This window comes from Lithobates pipiens, unplaced genomic scaffold, assembly GCF_037356315.1.
Source record: "Lithobates pipiens isolate NorthernLeopardFrog02 unplaced genomic scaffold, aLitPip1_a1.2 Scaffold_28, whole genome shotgun sequence".
Lineage (NCBI taxonomy): Eukaryota > Metazoa > Chordata > Amphibia > Anura > Ranidae > Lithobates > Lithobates pipiens.
The window spans coordinates 80,041,641-80,067,303 of NW_027507789.1; the positions used below are offsets into that span (position 1 = coordinate 80,041,641).

At 46.8% G+C, this 25,663-nt stretch overlaps 1 long non-coding RNA gene across 1 annotated transcript in view; it reads left to right on the top strand.

Moving 5' to 3' along the window:
* Window positions 1-16,941, top strand: part of LOC143935506 (uncharacterized) — a 71,775-nt gene extending 54,834 nt beyond the window's left edge. The window contains exon 2 of the long non-coding RNA XR_013263543.1: window positions 16,426-16,941. This is a non-coding gene — a long non-coding RNA (uncharacterized LOC143935506). The remainder of the gene's footprint in view (window positions 1-16,425) is intronic.
* Window positions 16,942-25,663: the final 8,722 nt, after the last annotated feature.

Consider the following 25,663-nt stretch of genomic DNA (forward strand, 5'->3'; position numbering starts at 1 on the left):
CTCCACGGAAGCGAGTGTTTCTCCCTTCAGACAAGCTGCAGACTCATGTTAGTAAAACTGCTAATGAACCGCAGGTAGTCGTCGCTATGTTTCTGCATGCAAGTCCTGGGGCTCATGGTGGCCTCCTTTTTGAGGCAGTACCGTATGCCCAGTTTCACACCAGAGTCCTGCAGAAGGAGATTTTGTCAAAATGGGACATATTTCCGTTGTCCCTGGATCGGCAGATTCAGTTGAGCCAATTAGTCAAGGATTCCCTGCTCTGGTGGCTGAGGTCCCTGGCACTTCCATCGAAGTTGCTCCTACCTCTGAAATGGACACTGATCACAACGGACGCCAGCCTATCAGGCTGGGGTGGAGTAATGGGAGTTCAGTTGACCCATTGTCTCTGGTTGGTGGAGGAATCCAAGTTGCTGGGCAATCTGCTCGAACGGAGAGCGATCAAGCTATACCTCTCCACATGGTCGATAAGACTGCAAGGGCGTCTGATCAGGATCCAGTTAGACAACACCACGGCTGTGGCATACGTCAATCACCCAGGAGGAACAAGAAGCTCGGCCGCTGCACGGAAGGTCGCTCCCATACTTCGGTGGGCAGAGCGACATTTATCGGCCATTTACATCCCGGGAGTGGAACTGGCAGGTGGACTAAGTCGCCAGATGCTGGACCCAGGAGAATGGGCGTGGCATCCGTAGGTGTTCACGCTACTGTGCCTGCGGTGGTCCACACCCATTCTGGATGAAAACTTGTTGGAGTGTGCAAAAGACCTGAAACTGGGACGGAGATTTATCTTTCAACAAGACAATGATCCCAAACATACAGCAAAATCTACAAAGGAATGGTTCACAAATGTATCCAGGTGTTAGAATGGCCAAGTCAAAGTCCAGACCTGAATCCAATCGAGAATCTGTGGAAAGAGCTGAAAACTGCTGTTCACAAACGCTCTCCATCCAACCTCACTGAACTTGAGCTGTTTTGCAAGGAAGAATGGGCAAGAATTTCAGTCTCTCGATGTGCAAAACTGATAGACATACCCCAAGCGACTTGCAGCTGTAATCGCAGCAAAAGGTGGCTCTACAAAGTGTTAACGCAAGGGGGCCGAATAATTTTGCACACCCCACTTTTCAGTTTTTTATTAGTTAAAGTTTAAAATATCCAATAGATTTCATTCCACTTCACAATTGTGTCCCACTTGTTGGTGATTCTTCGCAAAAAATTTAAATGTTATATCTTTATGTTTGAAGCCTGAAATGTGCCAAAAGGTTGAAAAGTTCAAGGGGACCGAATACTTTCGCAAGGCACTGTATTTCTCCAGCAAGGAGTTGACCAGAGATTGGCATTAAGCACCATCAAAGGACAAATTTCAGCATTGGCTGTCTTTTTTTTTTTTTCCCAACAACCCCTGTCATAGCACTCCTTAATGAGTACCTTTGTCCAGGGGGTTCCAATGAGCAGAAGTTCCACTGTAGGGTGTAACCCCGCTTTAAGTATGTCTGTGATGTGGCCCTGGATACGGTCCCCCTGCTCTCTAGAGAATCGGTATCGACAGTGGTGCTATGGCGCCTGTTTTAGCTGAAATGCTGGTCTGTGGACCAGGCATCTAAAAAAGCTCTGGCGGATTTGCCCTTCCAAGGTGAGAGGCTTTTTGGAGCTTCGCTGGATGACCTATTAAAAATGTTACCGGTGGGAAGAGCACGTTGCTCCCACAGTCCAGGAAGGATAAGGAGCCATGCCATAGGCAAGGGCCCTCTCTTTCCGCTCGAACTGCTTTTTCGCCCGCCCAGGTCGGCAGGTAAGTGCTCCCAGTCAGACAAGGGGCCTGCTGAATGACAAAGTATTCCTGGTTTTGCAAGCCAAACAAGTCTGTGAACAAACATGTTACCGCATGAAGGTTTGCTCCTGCCCAACTCTCGGGTGGGGAATCGCCTTCAGGAATTTGCAGCCCAATGTACCTCTCTACTGTCCGACCAGTGGGTTTGTGAGCTGGTTTCATCGGGATACAAGATGGCGTTTCTTTCTTGTCCACCAAACAGATTTTTGCCCTCCAATGTACCTCTACTTCCAGCTCACCGGAAGCCCTGTTCGGGGGCCGTACAGGACCTGCTACTGCGCGGCGTGATAGTACCTGTACCGACTCTGGAAAGGTTTCAGGAATTCTACTCAAATCTGTTTGTAGTCCTCAAAAAGAAAGGGGTATGTCCAATCCTGGACCTCAAGGCCCTCAACAGCTTTGTGAAATTGCAAAGGTTCAGGATGGTATAAGCACTCCATCAGGGGGACTTCCTGGCATCCCTGGATATCCAGGATACGTACTTACCTGTACTCATATGCTTCAGGCATCAGATTTCTGCGATTTGCATTTGGAAGAGCACTATCAGTTTGTGGCTCTCCTTTTTTGGCCTTGCGTCAGCACCCAAAGTTCTTTCAAAGTGTTAGGCCCAATTCTGCTGCTGTTAAGGCAACGTGGAGTCACAATCGTGGGTTACCTAGACAACCTCCTGAGAGCAGCTTCCGCCTCAGACTTAAGGGAGGGTGTAGTGATCACCATGCAGACTCTCCGGGAGTTTAGTTGGGTGCTGAACCTAAAGATGTTGGCGTTGGTGCTGACTCAACACCTGGAGTGCCTGGGCTTGCTGTTGGAGTTCTCCAGAAGCAAGCGGTTTTTATCCCTTCAGACAAGCTGCAGACTGTTCAAACTGCAGTGAAGTTGATAAACTGCATATGGTCGTTGCTGCGCTTCTGCATGCACTTTCTGGACCTCAAGGTAGCCACATTCGAGGTGGGACCGTATGCTCAATTTCACACGAGTCTTGCAGAAGGAGATTTTGTCAAAATGGAACAAATGATCCCTGGATTGTCAAATTGGGGTGAACCAGTTAGTCAGGGATTCCCTTCTCTGGTGGCTGAGATCTCTGGCCAGATTGTTCCTTCCTCTCAATTGGACAGTGATCACAACGGATGCCAGCCTGACCGGTTGGGGGGGGGGGGCGAGTGCTGGGTGTACAGTCGGCCCAGGTCCTTTGGTCGCGGGAAGAATTCCATCTGCCAATCAATGTGCTAGAGCTTCGGGCAATCAGACTTTGCCTCTCCATATGGTCAATGAGGCTACAAGTGCAGGATCCAGTCAAACAACGCACGCAGTGGCGTACGTCAACCAAGGAGGAACAAGGAGCTCAGCTGCAGCATGTGAGGTTGCTCACATCCTCCAGTGGGCAGAGTGACATGTGCCGGCCATATATATCCCGGGTGTAGAAAACTGGCAGGCGGACTACCTAAGTCATCAGATGCTGGACCCAGGTGAATGGTCGTTGCATTTGGAGGTATTCAGGCTCCATTGCCTAAGGGGGGGGGGGGGGGACACCAGATGTGGACTTCTCGGCTCAATCAGAAGGTGCAGAGGTTTGTGTCCAGCACAAGAGACCCCTGGGTGGACGCGTCAAGCACTCAAGCTTCTACCACGTCTGCTGCGCAGAGTGGAGGCCGAGGGGATTCCAGCAATTCTGATTGTCCCAGATTGGCCTCTGCGTCCTTGGTACGCCGACCTAGTACAACTGGTGGCGTATGTTCCTTGGTGGCTACCGCTGTGAGAGGACCTTCTAGTGCAAGGTCCGATGCTTCATCCTGCTTTACCATCGCTGGTTTTAACGGCATGGCTGTTGAAAGCCAGGTGCTAAAGGACCGAGGTCTGTCAGACTCAGTCATTTCCACAGAAGTCGTCTTCCCTGAAGATTTACCATCGTACATGGAAGGTTCCACGTGTGAAGAGATGGTGTGACGTCCGCACTTATTCAGTTTCCAGTATCCTTGCAGCAAGGAGTGGATCAGAAACTTGCCTTAAGCAACATCGAGGGACAGATATCTGCCTTGGCTGCCCTTTTCCAACATCCCTTGGTGACTCACTCATTGGTGAGTATCTTTGTGCAAGAGGTTCAACACATAGTCCCTGCGGTTTGACCACTGCTACCTCCGTGGGATCTGAATCTGGTGCTATCAGAAACCGGCATTTGAGAACATTGGGGAGATTCCCTTATTAACACTCAGAAGTTTTTCTAGTAGCTATTAGCTCTGCCAGGAGGGTTTCTGAATTGGTGGCATTGTCATGCAAGTCTCCCTACCTGGTCGTCCGCAGCCCTCTTTCCTTCCAAAGGTGGTTTCGGCATTCCATCTAAATGAGGACCTTGCGTTGCCTTCCTTAAGTCCTAAGCTGACACACCCAAAAGAGGTTGCCTTACATTCCCTGGACGTGGTCTGGGCTCTACGAGCGTATCTGTCTGCTTCAGCTCCCTTCCAGAAGTCAGACTGGTTGTCTCAGGGGCTGGTCCAAAAAAAAGCTCTGGCGGTCTCGTCAACCATTTCTCGGTGGATCAAACAGATTGGGGTTCAGGCCTATGCCTTAAAGGGGCAGGTCCCCCTTTTCCTGTCACGGCTCATTCCACCAGAGCAATTGGGACCTCCTGGGCTTTCCGACATCATCAAGCGTCTGTCTCCCAGGTGTGTAAGGCGTCCGTTCACACTTTCACTAAATTCTACAAAGTTGACGTAAGTGGATCTCAAAAGCTTGCTTTGTCCAAGGTTTTGCAGGCGGCTGTGTAAGGTTACAATTACACTTTAAGTTACTAGTTTGTTATGCATCTTTTGATGCATAAGTTTGCTACTGGTTTTGATGGTAGCTGTTTAAGATGGTGACTCCTCTGTTGAGGTGTTCCCTTTGTTGTGGGTGAAGTTATGTTTTGCTGTTTCCACCCCTCGTTTTTTGCTTGGGGACGTCCCTAAGGTCAAGAATTAAAGGAGCTGTGTCCGTCAATCAACGAAAGAGAAAATGGGATTTTTGTACTCACCGTAAAAACCTTTTTCTCTGAAGTTCAGACAGACACAGCACCGACCCCTCCTATTTGTACTGCTTTTTGACGTACTGAGCCGCAGGAAGCGGGGTGAGGGAGTTATAGCCACAGGGACCGCCCCCTGGGCGGTGCTGAGCAGTCTTGCTGTTTTTACACATGTTACATGTTCTAAGTCCTCTCCTGAAGTGGTTTGATAACCCAAAGGTCAAGAATTAAAGTTGTCAATGAACTTCAGAGAAAAGCATTTTACTGTGAGTACAGAAAGCCAATTTTTTTTTTCAGCTTTCAGTGCTGTCGCACTAAGACAATTGCGCGGCCATGCTACACTGTACCCAAACAAACTTTTCTTCACACAAATAGAACTTTCTTTTGGTGGTCTTCACTACCGGGTTTATTATGTACAATAAAAACCCAAAAAATTTTGGAAAGGTTTTTTTACTCTGTGTTCGTGTTTACATGGCTTAGACTAAGGCTGTGATTGGACGCAGCCAATCACATGGTTAAAGAGCCACAGCTCTTTACACAGATCGGAGTTGCGCCGTGACCTAGCAACATAACGTGGCTGTGCGAGAGTGGCTGTTCTGGGCCGCCGTCCTATGATGCTGTATAGAACAAGAGCTGCACCGCTGTCATTTGACAGTGGTTGGGTAGCAAGCAGTTAGAGATTTAAAAGAATAGCCTTTTTATAATACAAAAACAGCTGATAATCGCTACTATAAGGGGTTAATGTATACTTTGGAACACTGAAAGTAATATAAAAAATTACATACTCACTGGCCACTTTATTAAGTACACCTGTTCAATTGCTTAGCAACACAAATTGCTAATCGGCCAATCACATGGCAGCAACTTCATTTAAGCATCTAGATGTAGGGAAAATTACTTTCTGAAGCTCAAACAGAGCAGCGGAATGGGGAAGAAAGTGACTTTGAACATGGCATGGTTGTTGGTGCCAGATGAGCTGGTCTGAGTATTTCAAAAACTGGGATCTTCAAGCACAACCATCTTTAACCACTTGCTTACTGGGCACTTAAACCCCCCTCCAGACCAATTTTCAGTTTTCAGCGCTGATGCACTTTGAATGACAATTGCGCGGCCATATAACACTGTACCCAAATGAAATTTTTATCATTTTTTTCCCCCACAAATAGAGCTTTCTTTTGGTGGTATTTACAGCTGGGAGTTTATTTTTTGCTAAACAAACAAAAAAAGATGCAAAAAAAAAATCCTGTTTAATAGTTATAAAATTTTGCAAACAGGCCATTTTTCCCCTTCATTGAAATGCGCTGATGAGGTGGCAGTGGTGGGCACAGATAAGATGGCACGGATATGTGGCACTGAGGTGCAGCACTGTTGAGGCAGATTGTGGGCACTGATGGGTGGCACTGTGGGCACTGATGGGTGGCATAGGCAGGGGGCAGGTGGGCACTGATGAGCTGGCCGTGACTGAAGTCCCTCTCACGGCCGCCGGTGATCGGCTTTTTTTTTTTTCCTCGTGCTGTCAGCGTGAGGAGTAAAAATAGCCGATTTACCGGCTTTGTGTCACATGATCAGCTGTCATTGGCTGACAGCTGATCACGTGGTAAGGGGTCGGGATCGACCCCTTGCTCCGATCCGTGATCAGGCGAGTCTTATTGACTCGCTGATCAGAGCGCGCCGCGTGCGCCCCTCAGGGGGCGTGCAGGCTGCTCGTGCACGGGACGACGTCAATAGACATCGTCCCGGCAAAGCAGGTCCGCGCTGTAGCCGTCATTCGGCTATAGCGCGGATCGCTATTGGTTAGGGAATGGTCAGAAAGAGAATATCCAGTGAGCGGCAGTTGTGTGGATGGAAAGTAGTTTTGTCAGAAGAATGGGCAGGTTTGAGATGATAAAGGCAACAGTAACGCAAATTAACATTCTTTACAACCAAGGTATGCAGAATGCCATCTCCACTCACAACACATTAAACCTTGAAGCAGATGTGCTACAGCAGCAGTAGACCACACAGAGTGCCACTCCTGTCAGCTAAGAGCAGGAAATATAGGCTACAATTCACACAGGCTCACAAAAGTTGCACAATAGAAGATAAATGTTGCCTGGTCTGAGTCTTTATTTCAGCTGCGACATTCAGATAGTAGGGTCAAGATTTGGCATAATCATATAAAACGACGTCTGATGAAACAAGCAAGGTGGAGATTGATGCGCAATCATGTCACTTCCGGTTTATTTATACCCGGTCTGTGGAACGCACGCTGTCCCAGACCTATGGACTACTTTGTTTTGATTTGCTCCTGGCAGGTCCTAAGTGCCCAATTTTAGATTTGATTACAATAAATTCCCTTTTTGGATTTACACTGAGTGTTTGCTTTTCCTATTCGTTCATATGTGGATCTCCCACTATTTAATACGTCGTGAAGGAGGCTATTCCATTGGACATCAGGATCAAAGACAGATCTAAATACATGCGCTTTTTCCCCTGCAGGGGTGTAGCTATTTGAGTGTGGAACCAAAAGGGGAGCATGAGTGTTCACTATTTTTGATATAAGATGTGATCTATTCTATTCTATCCACAAGTCACATTGGAAAATCATTTATAAGGACATTTGCACCAGTTACATTGGAATGCCAAAGGGCAATATATTTGATTTTTGATATTTTTTATCCTGCCATACTTCACATTTTTAATTAGTGCAACATCTAATTATTGTGGTGTATATCTGGACTTTCGGTTAGCATTTTGCACTTATCAGTTTCAACAAATTCTAATGGCAATATTCGGATATTGCTCTACATCAAGTTAATATGGGTTTTACGTTATATATTAGCACCTGCACCACTTTGTCAGTTTGCACATTTATGAAGGATTATGCACTTTAGCACTTCATCGGGTTTATGATCTGGTTTATGATCTGATACTGTTAGCTGTTCTGGCTGTGCCATTTACCTCTTTACATACAATGCAAGCCTTGTATCAGTGGTTCAGGCTGGTAGTGTAATGGTGTGGGGGGTATTTTCTTTGTACACTTGGTATCAATTGAGCATTGTTTAACCACTTCAGCCTCTGAAGAATTTATCCCCTTCCTGACCAGAGAACTTTTTGCGATACGGCACTACGTCGCTTTAATTGCGAATTGCGTGGTTGTGCGACGTTGCACCCAAACAATGTTTTCCTCACAAATCGCTTTCTTTTGGTATTTGATCACCTCTGCAATTTTTTTTTTTTTTTTACTCTATAAACAAAAAAGCGACTGTTTTAAAGAAAAAATAAAGCTAAGCAAATATTTTTTATTTTGCTATAATGTCCCCAAAAAATATAAAAACAAATTTCTTTCTCAGTTTAGGCAGATATGTATTGTACATATTTTTGGTAAAAAATATTGCAATAAGCGTATATTGATTGGTTTGCTCAAGTTATAGCGTTTTTTACAAAATAGATTTATGACCTTTTTTCTTTACCTGAGTATTTTTCAATACCTGAGTATTGTTGCGGACCATGTCCACCCCTTCGACTACAGTGTACCCATCTTCTGACGGCTACTTCCAGCAGTATAATGCACCATGTCACAGCTCAAATCCTCTCAAACTGGTTTCTTGAACATGACATTGAGTTTACTGTATTCCAATGGCCTCCAGTCACCAGATCTCAATCCAAAAGTGCACCTTTGGGATGTGGTGGCATGGAGGATTCGCATCATGGATCTGCAGCTGACAAGTCTGCAGCAACTGGACCAATATGGACCACATTCTCTGAGGAATGTTTCCAACACCTTGAATTTATGCCATGAAGAATTAAGGCAGTTCTGAAGGCAAAAGGGGGTCCAACCCGGTACTAGCAAGGTGTACCTAATAGTGGCTGGTGAGTGTGTATGTACAGTGGGAAAAGAGAACAATTGGATCCCCTGCAGATTTTGTAAGTTTGCCAACTTAGAAATTAATGGTCTATAATTTTTATCATGGGTGTATTTTAAGTGTTAGAGACAGAAAATCCAGAAAACTCATAAAACAAATGCTATAAATTAAGCTGCAGTTCAGTGCGTAAAATAAGTATTTGATCCCAAAGCAAAACATGACTTGGTACTTGTAGACAAAACACTTTGAATTATAGTAAATGTACCGAAGAATTTTATTGGTACAAACACATTAAAATTGAGGAAAAAAAACCCTATTGTATACAAAATAATTTCAGATCTACAGCAGAAAATCGTAACATGTCCTCTAGTTTGACATATGCTGTTGGATTTACATATTTTCATATAATGAGTAAGTCAATTATTGACCTTGGCAAATGTGAAAAAATGTGGTGTGCATTTGTATTAGGCCTCCCTGAGAATACTTTGTAGAACTGCCTTTTCACTGCAATTACAGCTGAAAGTCTTTTTTGGGTATGTCTCTACCAGCTTTGCACATCTAGAGTGAAATTTTTGCCCATTTCTTAACTGCAAAATAGTCCAATCTCAGTCACATTCGATGGAGAGCATCTGAACAGCAGTTATTAGTCTTGCCACAGATTTGCAATTGGATTTAGGTCTAGGACTTTGACTGGGACATTCTATCATATAAATATGCTTTGATCTAAAACATTCAATTGTAGCTCTGACTGTATGTTTAGGGTCATTGTCCTGGAAGGGGAACCTCTGCCCCAGTTTTTTCCCCAACAGGTCTTTGGGTGGGAGAGCAACCTGCCTCTGTAGGTCTGTAGTTGCAGCCCCTCTGTTTACCTCAGTCAATGATCCAGGTTGCTACCTTTTGGAGATCTTAGGTCAGCGATGTTGAAACTTGGCACCCTAGATGTTTTGGAACTACGTTTTCATTGATGATACCCAGAAGAGTGCGTGAGCCCCATTGGAAATATATTTCCAAAACATTTGGGGTGCCAAGGTCCTTCATCACTGTCCTAGGTGATTGAGGCTGCTCATTCCGTTTGTTTTAAGCTGGTGTCAGGCCTGGCACACTTTGATGGTTTGTGAAAGCCCAACCCCCCCCCCCCCCCCCCAGGACAAGGTGGTCTCGCACCCATTTCTACTCTGATCTGTGAATCTGGCCTTTTGACCTGAGCTCACTCACCTATTCATATCGTTGCTCTTGCATTTGGAAGCGTGCATCTTTACCTAGTCGTGCTCCCGTTTTGACTTGGCTTGCGCTCTCCCCGTTTGCTCACCAAGTAGCCGGCTCTGATCTTGGCATGGCTGAGACGGCAGGGGATTTCTGCGATAGGCTATCTGGCCAACTTCTTCCTGTAAGCATAGTCTTATTCTGCACACCCGGACAATGTGGCAATCGCCATGTGTTTTTTTCATGGCTTTAGCACGGGAGTTTGACCTCAAGTGCTCCGCTCTGACCTCAACCAGTTATCTGAATTGACGGCGTCTTCTTTTTGACCCGGCACGGGCCAAGGCGTTCCCTTGCCGGTTAAGCGTCGCAACCGCTTTTAAAAAAAATAAATCTTTCATTTTATTTTTTTTGCTAGGATGCGGGTAGGCCCTTTAGCAATTCACTGGCACGTCAATTATGTTTTACGATGGCTGTCCGTTTGTGGTTTTGGTGATCTTTATGCTTTAGTTTGGTCATTAGGCTATCCGGAGACTTTTAAGTAGCACTATTATGTTTTACTTAATTAGTACTAAAATATAGACTGTATTTCTCTTACGTTCACTGTCTGACACAGCTCGTTATGCCACCTTCAGGAGAGGACTAGGCATAACATGTCATATAAAAACAACAACTTTCTAGTTCTGCCCAAGGGGGACGACCCCACAGCCTGCCTTGCAGCTTCAGTTTTTTGGGGGTTTTTTCTGCCTAGTGAAGGAGAAGGACCTAGTAACCCCGCAGGGCCATGGGCCCATGGATTTTTTCTTTGCAGAAGCTTTGCTTTTTGCTTAAGATTAAAGATCCTGTGATCTGCTATCGGCTGGGTGACAGGCTGGATACTCTTATCCTTGTCTCTCCAGCCTGGCCAGCGAGCGTGTGCAGACCAGAGCCACGACATGCCTCAGCTCCAGAGGTGGCTGGTGAGCGCAAATGCTCCGGGGCACACACGTGACCAGGCTACTCCTTTCTGCGTCTCAGTGGGACGGGCCAGCAGCCATCCCACACTGATTGGAGAGCGGGTCTGTGATGGAATGTCTCCCAGCTCTTCAGAACCGGGTAAGTACAGCTCTCCCTGCCTCAGTGGGGCTGAGCAGTTGGGCAATCCCTGGGAGGTGGATCTCTGTGTGTGTGTGCGCGCGCCATATACAGGGGCTCTCTGGGGGGCTCTCACCTGGGGGAGGGATTGCGCTTGCTGGCTGTGCCCTGGCTGTGTGTGGATCTCTCCTTGAGGTGTCTGGAGGCTGTGTCTGTTGATCGCTGTAGTGCTGTTTCACCACCATTTATCTGCCTGTTTAGTTCGCTGTCCCTCGTGGTATACAGTGCTCGGCGGCCATCTTTGGTGAGGCAAGGAGCAGCAGGCTCTCTGACCATTTTCATGTGTTTTGGCAGCCGTTTTCCCTGTGATTATGTCCTTTTTATACTGGACGCTCGGCGGCCATTTGATTTTGGTCAGTTTCAGCGCCATTCAAAACAGCTCTGCACAGCGCTGTGCGGTCTCCTATGCATCTGGGAGTTGGCACAGGACACAGGCTCTACTAGCTGGACAGCCAGCGCAGAACCAGTCAGGGTGGGGAGTTCTGTGCGGAAGAGCCCCTCAGCCAGCAGCAGTTAGGAGGGTGGGACCATCGCTTTCCTAAGTCCCCAACAGGTGGCAGACAGGGTAGGGCAGTGATGGCGAACCTTGGCACCCCAGATGTTTTGGAACTACATTTCCCATGATGCACACTGCAGAGTGCCTGAGCATGGTGGGAAATGTATTTCCAAAACATCTGGGGTGCCAAGTTTTGCCATCGCTGGGGTTGGGTCAGCATGGCTTCAGAAACTGGTGTTTCTTCCCCCGAAATCCAGGCAATTGCAACCGGTTCACCTGCAGGCAGTGCCTCTGGATGCTTTGTCGGCGGTCCTCAATTTATTTGTTGCCAAGATGGAGGCGGTGCGTGGGCGTAAAGGTTGTAAAAACCGGCCCCCATCCTCTGGAGGGGAGCTCTGATGCAGACTCGGGCCCTGCTGAGGCCGGTGACCCCCCCCCGCTCTGTCATTTCAGATGACGCTGACCAGGACCGAACTGACAGCGAGGATGAGTCCCCGTCCGGGTCCGTGCGCGAGAATCGCTTGTTTCGAGCACTTATCACAGCTGTGCGTGAAGAATCGGGAGGGAGCCAGAAGATCCCTTTGCTAATGTAGCGGGTCCCTTTTGCCTTTTGGGTCCCGTAAGCCAGCCCGTTGACTTAAGCTGTTCCCGTATGTGACTTAAGTTCATTTACAAGGAACGGTGTCGACCGCAATTTGAGCTTTTCGGACCCCAAATACATGGTGGTGCGTTATCCCCTTTCTCAAAAAGCTGTCGGCTCCTCTGGTCGTGGACCCCCCCGGTACAAAGTAACCACCATCCCAGTAGAGGGGACTCCTGCCTTTAAGGACCCCATGGGCAGGAAGGCCGAGGCAGAGGCTCGTTCCTTGTTTACGGATGTGGGGTCAACTAGGCGACCGGTACTGGCATCCACACTCGTGTCTCAGACACTAACCGAGTGGGCAAAACTTTTGCGCCGCGAATTGGGAGAGCAACAGGCTTCTCCTGTCTAACTAGCAGACCAACTAGTGCGAGGCCCGAAGTACAATTTTGTGATGCAGCCCTGGATACCCTTCCTCTGTTATCCAGGCCTTCAGTATCAGCAGTGGTGCTGAGGCGCCCGATTTGCCTAAAATGCTGGCCTGCTCACCAGGCATCCAAAAAAGCCCTGACGGATCTTCCCTTCCTTGGCAACCGTCTCTTTGAAGCCTCATTGCATGACATTATTAAAAATGCCAGAGGTGGTAAGAGTACACTAGTCCCACAGGCCAGGAAGGCTAGGAAGGCTAAGGAGCCACGCCGTTGGCAAGGGCCCTCATTCTCCGCTCACAAACGGCTTTTTCGTCCACCCAGGGCTTTGACCAAGCGTCCCCCGACAGGACGACCTTTAAAGGACCAAAGCGTGTGTGGAACCACGAGCCTGCGAGCAAAAGTGCTACCTCATGAAGGTTTTCTCCCGTCCGCAAGACGGGGGGGGGGGGGTGCCTTTGGGAGTTTGCAGCCCGGTTGGCCTCTCGGCTGTCCGACCAATGGGTCTGCGATCTGATTTCCTCAGGCTACAAGATAGAGTTCCTCTCTTGGCCGCAAAAGAGATTCTTCCCCTGAAGCATACCCGTACTCCCAGCTCGCCAGGAGGCCCTGAAGGGGGCGGTAAGGGACCTGCTTAGTCGTGGGGTGATATTACCCGTTCCAGGAATTGGCATGTTTCCAAGGGTTCTACTCGAACCTGCAAAATGGAAGGGGAACGTCCAATTTTGGACCTGAAAGCCCTCAATTACTTTGCAAAAGTACAGAGGTTCAGAACGGAATCGCTGAGAAATCGCTGCACTCCATCAAGGGTACTCCCTGGTGGCCTTGGACATCCAGAATGCGTACCTGCACATACCCATATGCCTTCGGCATCAGAGATTTCTGCGATTTGCAGTCTAGGAAGCCCACTACCAGTTTGTGGCTCTGCCTTTTTGGTTTTGCCTCTGCCCTCCCCCAAGGTATTGTCTCTTGTTTTGGCAACGCTGTGGGATCGCGATCGGGGGATACCTAGGCGATCTCCTTCCGAGAGCATGTTCTGCTTCAGAGTTAGGAGGAGGATGTGGCGATCACCATGCAGACCCTGCAGCAATTTTTTGTTGGCTGTTGAACCTAAAGAAGTTGGTGATTGTACCGACTCAGCGTTTGGAGTAGCTAGGCTTACTGCTGGACTCCATGGAAGCAAGAGCGTTTCTCCCTTCAGACAAGCTGCTGCAGACTCTCAGAGCTGCGGTAAAACTGTTGAGGAACCGCACAGGGGGTCGTCGCTACGCTTTGCATGCGAGTTCTGGGACTCATGGTGGCCTCCTTGAGGCATTACCCTATGCCCAGTTTCACACCAGAGTCCTGCTGAAGGAGATTTTGACAAAATGGGACAAATCTCCTTTATCCCTGGATGGGCAGATTCAGGTGAGCCAGCTGGTCAGGGATTCCCTGCTGAGGTCCCCGGCACTTTGGTCCGTGAAGTCGTTCCTACCTCTGAAATGGACAGTGATCACCACGGCCCCCAGCCCAACCGGCTGGGGTAGGGTAATGGGAGTTCAGTCGACTCAGGGCCTCTGGTCGGTGGGTGGTGCGATCCAAGTTGCCGATCAATCTGCTTGAGCCGAGAGCGATCAGGCTATGCCTCTCCACGTGGTCGATAAGACTTTGAGGGGCGTTTGATCAGGTTCCACTCTGACGTATGCCTGCCACTGCCGTGACATTCTGTCGCCAAGGAGGAACAAGAAGCTTGGCCGCTGCACGGGAGGACGCTTGCACTCACATCCTTCAGTGGGCAGAGCGACATGTACCTGCCCCCGTCGGCCGTTTACATCCCGGGAGCGGAGAACTGGCAGGCAGACTACCTAAGTCGCCAGATGCTGGACCCAGGAGAATGGGCATTGCCATTGCATCCGGAGGCGTTCTGGCTACTGTGCCCGCGATGGGGCACACCAGACGCGGCTCTTCTGGCCGCCCGTCTCAACGGGAAGGTGCCGAGGTTCATGTCCAGGGCAACAGATCCTTGGGCAGACACGCTGGTGGTGCCATGGGGGATCAGTACCAGCTGATCTATGCACCAGCTGATCTATGCCTTTCCTCCGTTGAAACGGCCTCCACTCAGCGGAGCAGACGTGGTAACAGAGGGGATCCCAGTAATACCGATTGCCCCAGATCGGTCCCAGCGACCCTGGTACTCAGACCTGGTGGCGGACGCCCCGTGTCGACTGCCGTTACGAGAGGACCTTCTGTCTCGATTTCCGATTCTCCGTTCTGCTTTACCATCGCTGGTTTTAACGGCATGGCTATTGAGAGTCGGGTGTTGAGGAACCGGGGTCTTTGGGACTCGGCGATTCCAACTATGCCGAGAGCACGGAAAGCTTCTTCTCGGTAGGTCATCGTACCTGGAAGGCCTACATCTCCATGTGTGAGAAGGGATGGCGTCCGCGCTCCCTTTTTTTTTTTTTTTCCTATATCCAGGATTGATCCTGTTTCTACAGCAATGAGTAGTTCAGAAATTGGCTTTAAGCACCATATTTAAAGGACAAATATCAGCGTTGGCTGTCTTTTTTTTTTTTTCCCAGCGAGCACTTTTTGTTCAAGCTGTCCAAAATGTAGTTCCTCCGTGCGTGGGCCGTTACCCCCGTGGGATCTGAACCTGGCGTTATCGGTGCTTGAAAAAACCGCCATTTGAAAATATCAGAGATCCCTCTGTTGACTCTTTCCCAGAAAGTGGTCTTTCTAGCGGCCATTACTTTCGGCCAGGAGGGTTTTGTACCTGGCGGCCTGGTCTTGCAAGTCGCCCTATCTGGTGATCCACAAGGATAAGGTGATGTTGTGTCCAACAGTCTTTTCTGCCGAAGGTGGTTTCGGCAGAAAAGCATCAACGAAGACATTGTCTTACCATCTCTGTGTGCTAAGTCGACACATTCTAAGGAGGTGGCTCTTCATGCCCTGGACGTGGTTAAGGCTCTGAGGGTGTATTTGTCTGCTACACCTCCCTTTCAGAAGTCAGACTCCTTGTTTGTTTTTCGGTGGCTGTTTGAAAAAAAAAAAAAAAGCACGGCGGTCTCGTCGGCCACCATTTCCAGGGGGGGATCAGACAGATTGTAGTACAGGCCTATGCTTTGAAGAGGCAGTTGCCCCCCTTTCTGGTCACGGCTCACTCCACAAGGCAATCGGAACGACTTTGGCCTTCCGACATCAAGCGTCTGTGAACAGGCGACCAAGTCACCCCCTGAGTGACAGTTTCAAAATTCTACAAGGTCGACGTCGGTGCATGGGGCCGATGCCCATTTTGGCCGCAAAGTTTTGCAGGCGGCTGTACAATTGCACTTACGTTTTTTTTCCTTGTTTTTTGGTAAAAACGCAGTACCTTTTTAAGTAATGCACTGTTGCATTTGTTACCGCAGTTCTGGTGCAGTTTGGTGGTAGTGCCTTAGTTGAGAAGCATCCTGCCTTTTTGGTGGGTAAAAAAAGTTTTGGTCACACTCACAATGTCGTTTTTTGTGGTTAAAGTTTTATACTAGTGGGTGTAGTTTTTATGCTGTTTTGCCACCCCTCATTTTGGCACTGCTTGGGGATGTCCCAGTGGTCTAAGAGCAGCTGTGTCAGGTGGTGAACTGCAGAGAAAAGGATTTTATGGTAAGTATAAAAATCATATCTTTTCTTAAAGATATATCACTGTATTTTCGTGCCTATAAAGTCCATAGGGTTCCAAAAAAGCAAATCAATGTTGCAATTCATTTTGTGATGTGGTGCTGTTTCAACCATATTCCCATCCGCACGATCACCCTGTGAGTATGCAAATAGGACAGTGACTGGGTCCATCATTTAGCCATGCCTGCTCTAGGGGATGTTACTCCCAATAATTAATGTTCACAAATCGGTAAGGCATCTTTGAACTTGCATTCACCTGTTTACTCTCTATTTCTTTTGTAAGGAATCAACTTGATGGGATGTAATTACACAAACAACAGAGGGATCTGCATGTGAGAAAATGAGAAATAGAACAAACCGCAAGAGCATCCTATGAGCGTGGTTGAAGAATACCAAGCTGAATGTCACGGGACCCATGCCTCCATCCAAAAAAAAAAAACTAAAAAGGAAATAAACCTGCATTTTTTTTTATTTTTTTTTTAATAAAGGACACTGAAAGGCAAGAAGAGAGAAGCACACCTGTTAATACAGAGTTTAATTGTATTTACATACTCTAGTTATGTGGGGAGGGAGAGGAGAGAAGAGAGACATGGTGGGCAGGGGGAGAAAGATGACTTTTTGCACCATCTATAACATGACGTTTCTTCCATCTTGATGTATTCTGAGCTTGTAGTGTTACTTGTAATATTTACTTCCCTCTGTGTAATTTTGATTCTAAAATTCATGTGGTGAGCTTCCTTAAGCACTGATCTGAAAAACAACAAAAATAAATAAATCTTAATTAAGTTATAAAAAAAAATCAATTGTTTTTATTTTATCTGTTTTAGAGATTGTAAGCTCTAATGAGCAGGCTACCCTCATGTCTCCTGTATTGAATTGTATTTCCAATGTACGGTTTACTCATAAGTTCCTAAAGCTCTTTGGTAATTGCCATGCTGGACACGCAGAACACTCTCTGTGCCACAACTGAGGTATGGGATCGCAGGTAAGTACCAGACCCTGGATGTCACGATCCCCCTTTAATTTCACACTTTCCCCTGCAACATCGCTGTCCTTGAACCTTCCTTCACATCATAGCCCCAACACTCCTGGCCCTCCTTTTCCTCACAGCCTCTTTATGCTCTGGCCCCCTTCACCCAACAAACACTCATCCTACTGTATGTGTATGACATTTATTTTCCATCAAATCACACATCTTTGATCCTCCATCAATGTGTATCTTGGCATGAACCGGTTTCTCCAATGAGATTGCCTGACCTGTAAAGCACACTTGCATTGTAAAGCTAGCTCATACACGTGATCCCATGATTTATTTTTTTCTAATTACTCGTATCTCTAGCTATAGATAGAGGTTGAGCACAACCCATGTTTTTTTTTGCAATAGCGTTGATGCGTTCCTTCAAACGATCGCATAGCGAACACGTGCTCTGTTTTAAATGTAGTGACCATTGGAGTAAACATTGTTGCGGTATTTGAAGAAAAATAAACTTTTTTTTTTTTAATGAGATTGCCTGACGTGGAAAGCAGCAACCTCATCCATGGGATCCCATATTTTATTTTTATTTATAAGTACTTGTAAAAATATATATATGTGCATCGCATCCCAGATTTTTTAACCTCTTCGCGCCCGCCCTATAGCCGAATGACGGCCGTAGAGCAGGCGCTTTCATTCCGGGTGGCCATCCCTGGACGTCCTGTTTACTTCCGCAATGCGCGCCGCCGCGGACGCGCATCGGAAGTTCTGTGTTTGCCGTGTCCCCCGGGGACAGGCAAACACAGATCGCTGTAAACGGCCAATCACAGCGGCCGTTTACATCGCGATCGGCGTGTCCAATGGGAGATGATCTCATATGTAAACATATGAGATCTCTCAGCGCCGCTCTCCCTCCTCACACAGAGTGTGAGAAGGGAGAGATGAATGGCTGCAGCGGCCGTCATTGTTAAAAAATAAAATAAAATTAAAAGTGCCATCCTGCCCCAGTGCCATCCACCCCAGTGCCACCTGTTAGTGCTATCTGTCCCCAGTGCCACATGTTGTCAGTGCCATTTGTCCCCAGTTCCATCTGTCATCAGTGCCACGTATAAGTGCCATCTGTCATCAGTGCAATCTCATCAGTGCCACGTATTAATGCCATCTGTCAGTGCCACCTGTCAGTGTCACGTGTCATCAACGCCACTTATTAGTGCCATCTGTCATCGGTGCCACATATTAGTGCCATCTGTCATCGGTGCCACATATTTGTGCCATCTGTCATCGGTGGCACATATTAGTGCCATCTGTCATCAGTGCCACGTGTCATTGTCCTGGTGCTCCAGGGCATTCAAAAGTGTAATAAGTAGTCAACAAGTTAGATGTGTAATTTATGCTCCTAGAACACGTGATGGCGCTCCCTGCATGTTGGGCCTCTCTATGTGTGAAAAAGTCCCACACATGTGGTATTGTAATACTCAGGAGGAGTAGCAGAATTTTTTTGGGTGTGTCATTTGTAGTATACACATGCCATGTTGGAGAAATAACCTATTACAATGACAATTTTGTGGAGTAATTTTGCAAAGAATAGTGGGAAAAAAATGACATCAAAAAGCTCACCATGCCTCTTACTAAATACCTTGGAATGTCTACTTTCCAAAAAGGGGTCATTTGGGGGGTATTTGTACTTTCCTGACCTGTTCGGGTCACAAGAAGCGAGATAGGCCACCAGTACATCAGATGTGATCAATTTTGTGCGATTCGCACCACAGCTTGTAGACTCTCTAACTTTCACAAAGACCAAATAATATCCACTAATTTGGGTTATTTTTACCAAAGATATATAGCAGTATAAATTGTGGCCAAAATTTATGAAGAAAAATTAATAATTTGTATAATTCTGTCACAGAAACAAAGAAATATGCGTTTTTTTCAAAATTTTCGGTCTTTTTTCATTTATAGCGCAAAAAATAAAAACCCCAGAGGTGATCAAATACCACCAAAAGAAAGCTCTATTCGTGGGAAAAAAAAGGACAAAAAATTAATTTGGGTACAGTGTTGCATGACTGAGTAATTGTCATTCAAAGTGTGAGAGCACCGAAAGCTGAAAATTGGTCTGGGCAGGAAGTGTTTTTAAAGTGGTTGTAAACCCTTACAAACCACTTTGACCTACAGGTAAGCCTAGATTAAGGCTTACCTGTAGGTCCAAGAAATATCTCCCAAACCTATACGGTTTAGGAGATATTTGCCCGAAGACGGGCACCGCTATCTACGGCGCATGCGCCGTAGACAGCGGTGCACTGAGCGGGGTATCGTCGATGATGGCAATGCCGAGAGTCTCAGCTCCCGTGCACATGTGCAGCAGTGACGACATCGCTGCTCCAGCGAATCACAGTGCCGGAGCAGCGAGACCCACCAAGAAGATGGACGCTTGGAACTACAGGGGACAGCGGTGACTTTGCTGGCTCCTGTGTCAGGTAAGTGACACATAATGGACTACTATGTGATGCATAGTAGTCCATTATGCTTTGCCTTTACAGGGAATGAAAGCGGAAGTAAACTCATCAGGGTTTACTTCCTCTTTAAGTGCCCAGTAAGCAAGTGGTTAAATAGCATCAATGTGTTCCTTCAAACGGTGACATAGCAGAATACTTGCTCTGTTTTAAAGGTGCATTCGTTGGAGTAAACGTTTACATCATTTACAAAATCAGGGTCATGATGGCAAAACCATTTTCGCCAATGAGATTGCCGGACATGGCCATCACCCTTGCACTGCACAGTTATGGTTTATTTATTTGCAAGTACTTGTAAATATATGTAGATGTGACTTCAAAGGCCTGATTTTTGAAAAAGCGTCGATACATTGCTTCAAACAATTGCATAGCAGAATATGTGCTCTGTTTTAAAGGGTGTGACCATTGGCGTAAACATCGTTGCGGTATCTCCCAAATCTGGGTCGCAATGGCAAAACTGTTTTCTCCAATGAGATGGCCTGCCACGGAAAGCACCCTTGCACTGCACAGCCACCTCATACAGGGTATGCCCTGTTTTATTTATGTATTTAGAATTCCTTGTAAATAGATGTAGATGTTCATTCAAAGGTCAGATTTTTTTAAATAGCGTTGGTACGTTGCTTCAAAGAATCGCATAGCAGAACACGTGCTCTGTTTTAAAGGGTGCAACCATTGGAGTAAACATCGTTGTGTTTTTTCCCAAATCTGGGTGGCATCGGCAAAGCTGTTTTCTCCAATGAGATTGCCTGCCACGGAAAGCTGGGGTTTGCTGTGAGTGGGCCAGGTATGCCAACAGCCTACTATTCTTATTACCAAATTCAAATATGCGCTGCGCCTGGTATAAAAAAAATTTCCGGGTCTTTTCTACTAATACAAGATCTAAGTGGCGCACCCCTTCCCTCCAACCTCTATATGTATCTGAATTGGGGTTTGCTATGTATTCCACCTCTGCATCTGTCACTTTCCTTTCTGCCTCCAGGAGTTTCTACTGCCTATCCGATCTAAGTTGTTTAATAACAACGGGCTACTGAGCCCCTAAGTGTGGCCTTAAACGCATCCCAGGTGACTCCGACAGGGGCCCCTGCCCGGTTGTCCACCCAGAAGTCACCAATAGACGACTGCGTAGACCTCTCAAAACTTTCCTCCTTGAGCCACAATGGGCTCAACCTCCACACCACGTATCCTCTCGGTCTCTCCATGTCAAAGGTGACCAGAAGTGGGGAGTGATCCGAGACAGCACGAGGCAGATATTGGGCCTCCAGCACTCTCGGCAATAATTCATTGGACACAAAACATAAATCAATCCTAGAAAGAGTATTAAACATGGTGGAGTGACAGGAGTAAGCTCTAACATGTGGGTTTTTCCACCTCCAGGCCTCCACCAGGTTATATGACCCAATACACTGAGCCAGCGGGGAGCCATGCTTAGGCGCCATTCCAAATCTGTCAGCATCAGGTGAGAGCACCACATTCATATCCCCAGCAAGAATAATGAGACCCTCTGCAACTCGGAGGGCAGCATCCATTATTATTCCCCATACTTCTATAGTAAAGGGGGGAGGAATGAAGAGGTTAGATTCATCACCACATTCAACGAACAACATTCGCAAATTAAAGGAATCCTTCAGAGATACTGGTATCTCTTGAAGGGGGATCTCCTCTTAGCAAAACATCTCCCGGAATATCCGGGTATCACGTATAGGAGATCACGATCTTTGAAGGATTCTCTAGTACAAAGTCATTTCTCCCCTCCCGTAAAGGTGGGTCCTAAACAAACAGGATGTACCCCGTGCCACAAATGTGGTTTTTGCAGATATTTACATGCATCGAGATCCATACGTCTGCCAAATGGTCGTTTATTTGAACCCAAATTTGCTGTGACCTGTCAATCAGTGGGGGTGGTGTACATTATGGTTTGTCAATGCAATGCTTTCTATGTTGGGAAGACAAAGCGTCCCTTCTTCCACCGCATCAGGGACCATGTGTCCCTGGTGCGGGGGAAGAAGATGGAAACTCCAATCAGCCGACATTTTGGTTTATATCATCAGTTCAACGATGGTCTCATGCACTTCTTTCCTTTGGAATATGTTCCCCCGGGAGATAGAGGGGGGGATTATAATCATACTCTTTTACAACGAGAGACTCGATGGATATTTAATTTGGAGGCTACCCGATCCCTGGGACTTAATGATGCAATCAGTTTCAAACCTTTTCTTTAAATGCCTTTTTTTTTTTTTTTTTTTTTTTACCCCCTGGTATATTGTAATAATAAATGATTGTATTTTGTCAAATAGGCAATATATTGGCGTGGCTGTCTGATGGCTCGCGGATTGGGAGGGGGCTCCATACCTGAGGGGGACCCTCCGAGTGCTCCTTGCCCTTCCTGGGTCTGTACGGGCACCCCGGGGCGGGTCTGACCTACAACCTTTTCCAACCAGTTGGGGGTTCGATCAGCCCGCCCTGTTTCTAAATGTGAGGTCCCCTTCTCTCTTTTTTTGCTTGTCTGTTGCAAACAATTCTTTTTTCCATCTTTGAAATCAGGGATGTATGGTGATTGACATTTATGTCGGCCCATTTTCATCTCTGTGTATTTGCACTTTGATTTATCCGAGAGTAAGATCAGGGCATATTGCCCTTAGCCATCATGGCTGCCTGTCTCTGACCGAATGTCAGGTCTCTATCAGAGTACTGGCACAGATGGATCATCACTGGCAAATTTCCTGACTCTGGCCAGAATCCAACATGGCCGACGCGCTATACGGACGTAAATCACGTCCTTCGCGCATGCGCATCTGCCATCTAGACGCGCACGAAGGAGATCGCTGGTAAATCTCCTGACTTTTAGCCAGAATCCAACATGGCCGACGCGCTATATGGACGTAAATTACGTCCTTTGCGCATGCGCACTCGCCATCTAGACGCGCACGAAGGAGATCCTCCCAGTAGGTGTGCCCGCAGCCCGGCGGTGACGTCAGATGCCGCCGGGCTGGAAGCACGAGTTATAATGCGGGTCCCGGTCAGTGTCATCCAAGCAAGCGATGGAAGCTGACATGTGGAGCTGCTGCACGTATGAAAAAGCACTTAAACCTTTTTGACTGTATCATACCACTATATTCAACAGGTAGGAATGGAATGGCTCTGATGGGACTAGACGGATGATCCGGAAGTCCAAGTCTAGAGTCACGCATTCTATATTCTTGAGATGTTTATACAACACTAATGGGGACATTGCTTTTCTTCTTATTCTTTTCTTTCAGAAAACAGCACAGAGAGATCTCTTGTGTTCAGAATTTATACCTTGTTTAATCTCTATCTGACAACACATAGGGTTCGTAGGTACTGGGTATGCCTAACTGGTTCTAGTTCAGCCATCTCCTTGGCTCCACCAGGTATGTTCTATAGTGTTTATTGTGCCATTTTTGACACTTCATTCAAGTGGTCTACATATATTATATTATATATATGTTTCTCGTGCTTCTGCAGATCCCTGGGGGGGAGCAATTGGGGGGTCCTCGGTGGGTGCCCTAGCCACGGTCCGCATGCTTGATGACAAAAAAGTTTGTCCTCGCTTAAGTACTAATAGATGCATAGAACATTTGAAAACTACGATAGACAATTTGTATTAATTTACCACACATATTGGGTAAGATGCTTTTCTTGTTCTCATTTGTTATATATTTTTTTATTTTCATTACAATATTTTTTACTTTTATTTTTCACCTTTTTCATTGTATTTGTATTCTTCACACATTTTATTTTATTTTCATTCTTATCTTTATTTTGACCCTATCTGCAATCTCCATAGAGGAGAACTATATTTTATACCTTATGTATTCAATCTTGGGACACCATCCATATGGTATGGTCTGGTTGTTCCCTTTTGGAGAACTAATAGGTTACTGAATATTGATATGCAAACTATGCTCTGTGTTTTAATACTCTAAGGGTGGGGGCTTCATTCCTCTCCAACCAATATGCTGGACATGAATGAATCCTACCACCAGATCTACTCAATGTAGATGTGTCAGCCTATGTGGGCAAAACACCTCTTGTACCCCTCGGGGTTGTGTGTGTACAGAACTATCTATGTATTTGTATCTCTAAACAAATGATCTGTTTGTATAATTTCAGTTTTCTACTGATTGCTGTATTCTGCAATTGTCCTGAGGAAGCTCCGAAGAGCGAAACATGTAGGAAAGAAACAATGCAGTTTAAATCGTATATAAATGTGGTAACTTATGGAGCCTTGTAGGCTTATATACCAACTTTTGTATACCCGCATCTTTTATTTTATATGTAAATGGATGTAATTGTTTGATAAATGCTTTTTGTACACTAAAATAAAAACTTCAATGATTTTATTTATGGATTGAATATATTTGGTGCCGTTGTAAAAGTCCCGGGGGTTGGTTACCCTCCAGTCCCCCTTTTTTCAATTTCCCCTTTTCTTCAAATAATATTAGCCAGAATGGTTTTTGGCCAGAAAATTAAATAAGGGGGGCAACCCCCTCATTATTCACTTAATAAGTTTCTAATTATGTGAGATCCAACGTCAAAACCACTTGATCTTACCGGATCTAACAAATATTTTTTTTCTGGCCAAAATTGCATGTGGGGGGCTAACCCGTCCATAATATCTCTATTTTGATGGGAAAGGAGATAAGGGGAGGGGGCAGCCCCCCTCATTAATCTCTTAATAAGTCTCTAATTATGTGAGATCTAACATTAAAACCACTTGATCTTAGCGGATCTAACAAATATTTATCAGCCTGAATGATTTTTGGCCAGAAAATTTGATAAGGCGGGCTGATGACGGGTTAGCCCCCCTGCAAATAACTGTTAATATTGCTTCTTCTGTGTGAGATCTAACGCAAACAACAGTTGATCTAACCTGATCTAAAAAAGATCTAACAAACTGAATACGATTTTTTAAAAATATTGATATGGGGGGGGCTAACCCGGCAAAGGTACTTTTACCTACTGTGCATTGTAATAAATCACAGCAGAGGGAGGCTAGAGGTTACAGAAAGGTCACTGTGCAATACAAACAACCAAACATTGAATACCAAAAATGGTCCTCAGTGACCAAAAAAAGCCTGGCCCTTCTAGGCTAAATATTATCCTTGGAGGCCAAAAATGGGCCCCAGTGAAAAAAAACAGCACACCCAGCTGTTTTTGGTCACCGACAGGGGCGGACTGACCAGTCGGTCACTCGGGTGCCGCCCGAGGTCATTAGGGGCCCGGCCCGGTCTCGGCCACATGAGAGGCCACTTGAAGTGGCTGTGCCGTATCACATGCCGTGATCATGCCGATTACAGTACTGCTAACGGTACTTCTAACGGTGCGCTGCTCCCCGCCGCCCCCCTCCTTCCCTCCCGTCCGTCCCAGGTGATGTCACAACGCATACCGTACAAGCACCTGGGACGGACGGGAGGGGAGGAGGGGCCAGCGGGGAGCAGTGCGCCGTTAGCAGTATTGTAATTGGCATGATCGCGGCATGTGATACGGGCACAGCAGAAGAGTGGAGGGGCCGGCGGGGAGCTGCGCCGTTATTATCGGCATTCGGTAAGTGAAGCCTGGGCCTGCCACAAGTGATGGGAGGCGGCGGTACAGAATGCATGGGGCCCCGGATCCCCCCAACCCACAGTGTCCCCCGTGTGTGTGTGTCCCCCGTGTGTGTGTGTCCCCCTGTGTTTGTGTCCCCATGTGTGTGAGTGTCCCCCTGTGTTTGTGTCCCCGTGTGTGTGTGTGAATGTCCCCCTGTGTGTGTGTCCCTGTCCACCTGTGTGTGTCTCCCCCTGTGTGAGTGTGCGTGTCCCCCTGTGTGTGTGTGTGTGTGAGAGTGTATTCCCCTGTGTGTGTGTGAGAGTGTATCCCACCTCTGTGTGTGTGTGTGTGTGTGTGGTGTGAGTGTGTGTGTGTCCCCCTGTGTGTGGTGTGTGTGTGTGTCCCCGTGTGTGTGTCCCCCTGTTTGAGAGAATGTGTCCCCCTGTGTGTGTGTGTGCCTCCCCTTGTGTGTCTCCCCCTGTGTGTGTGTG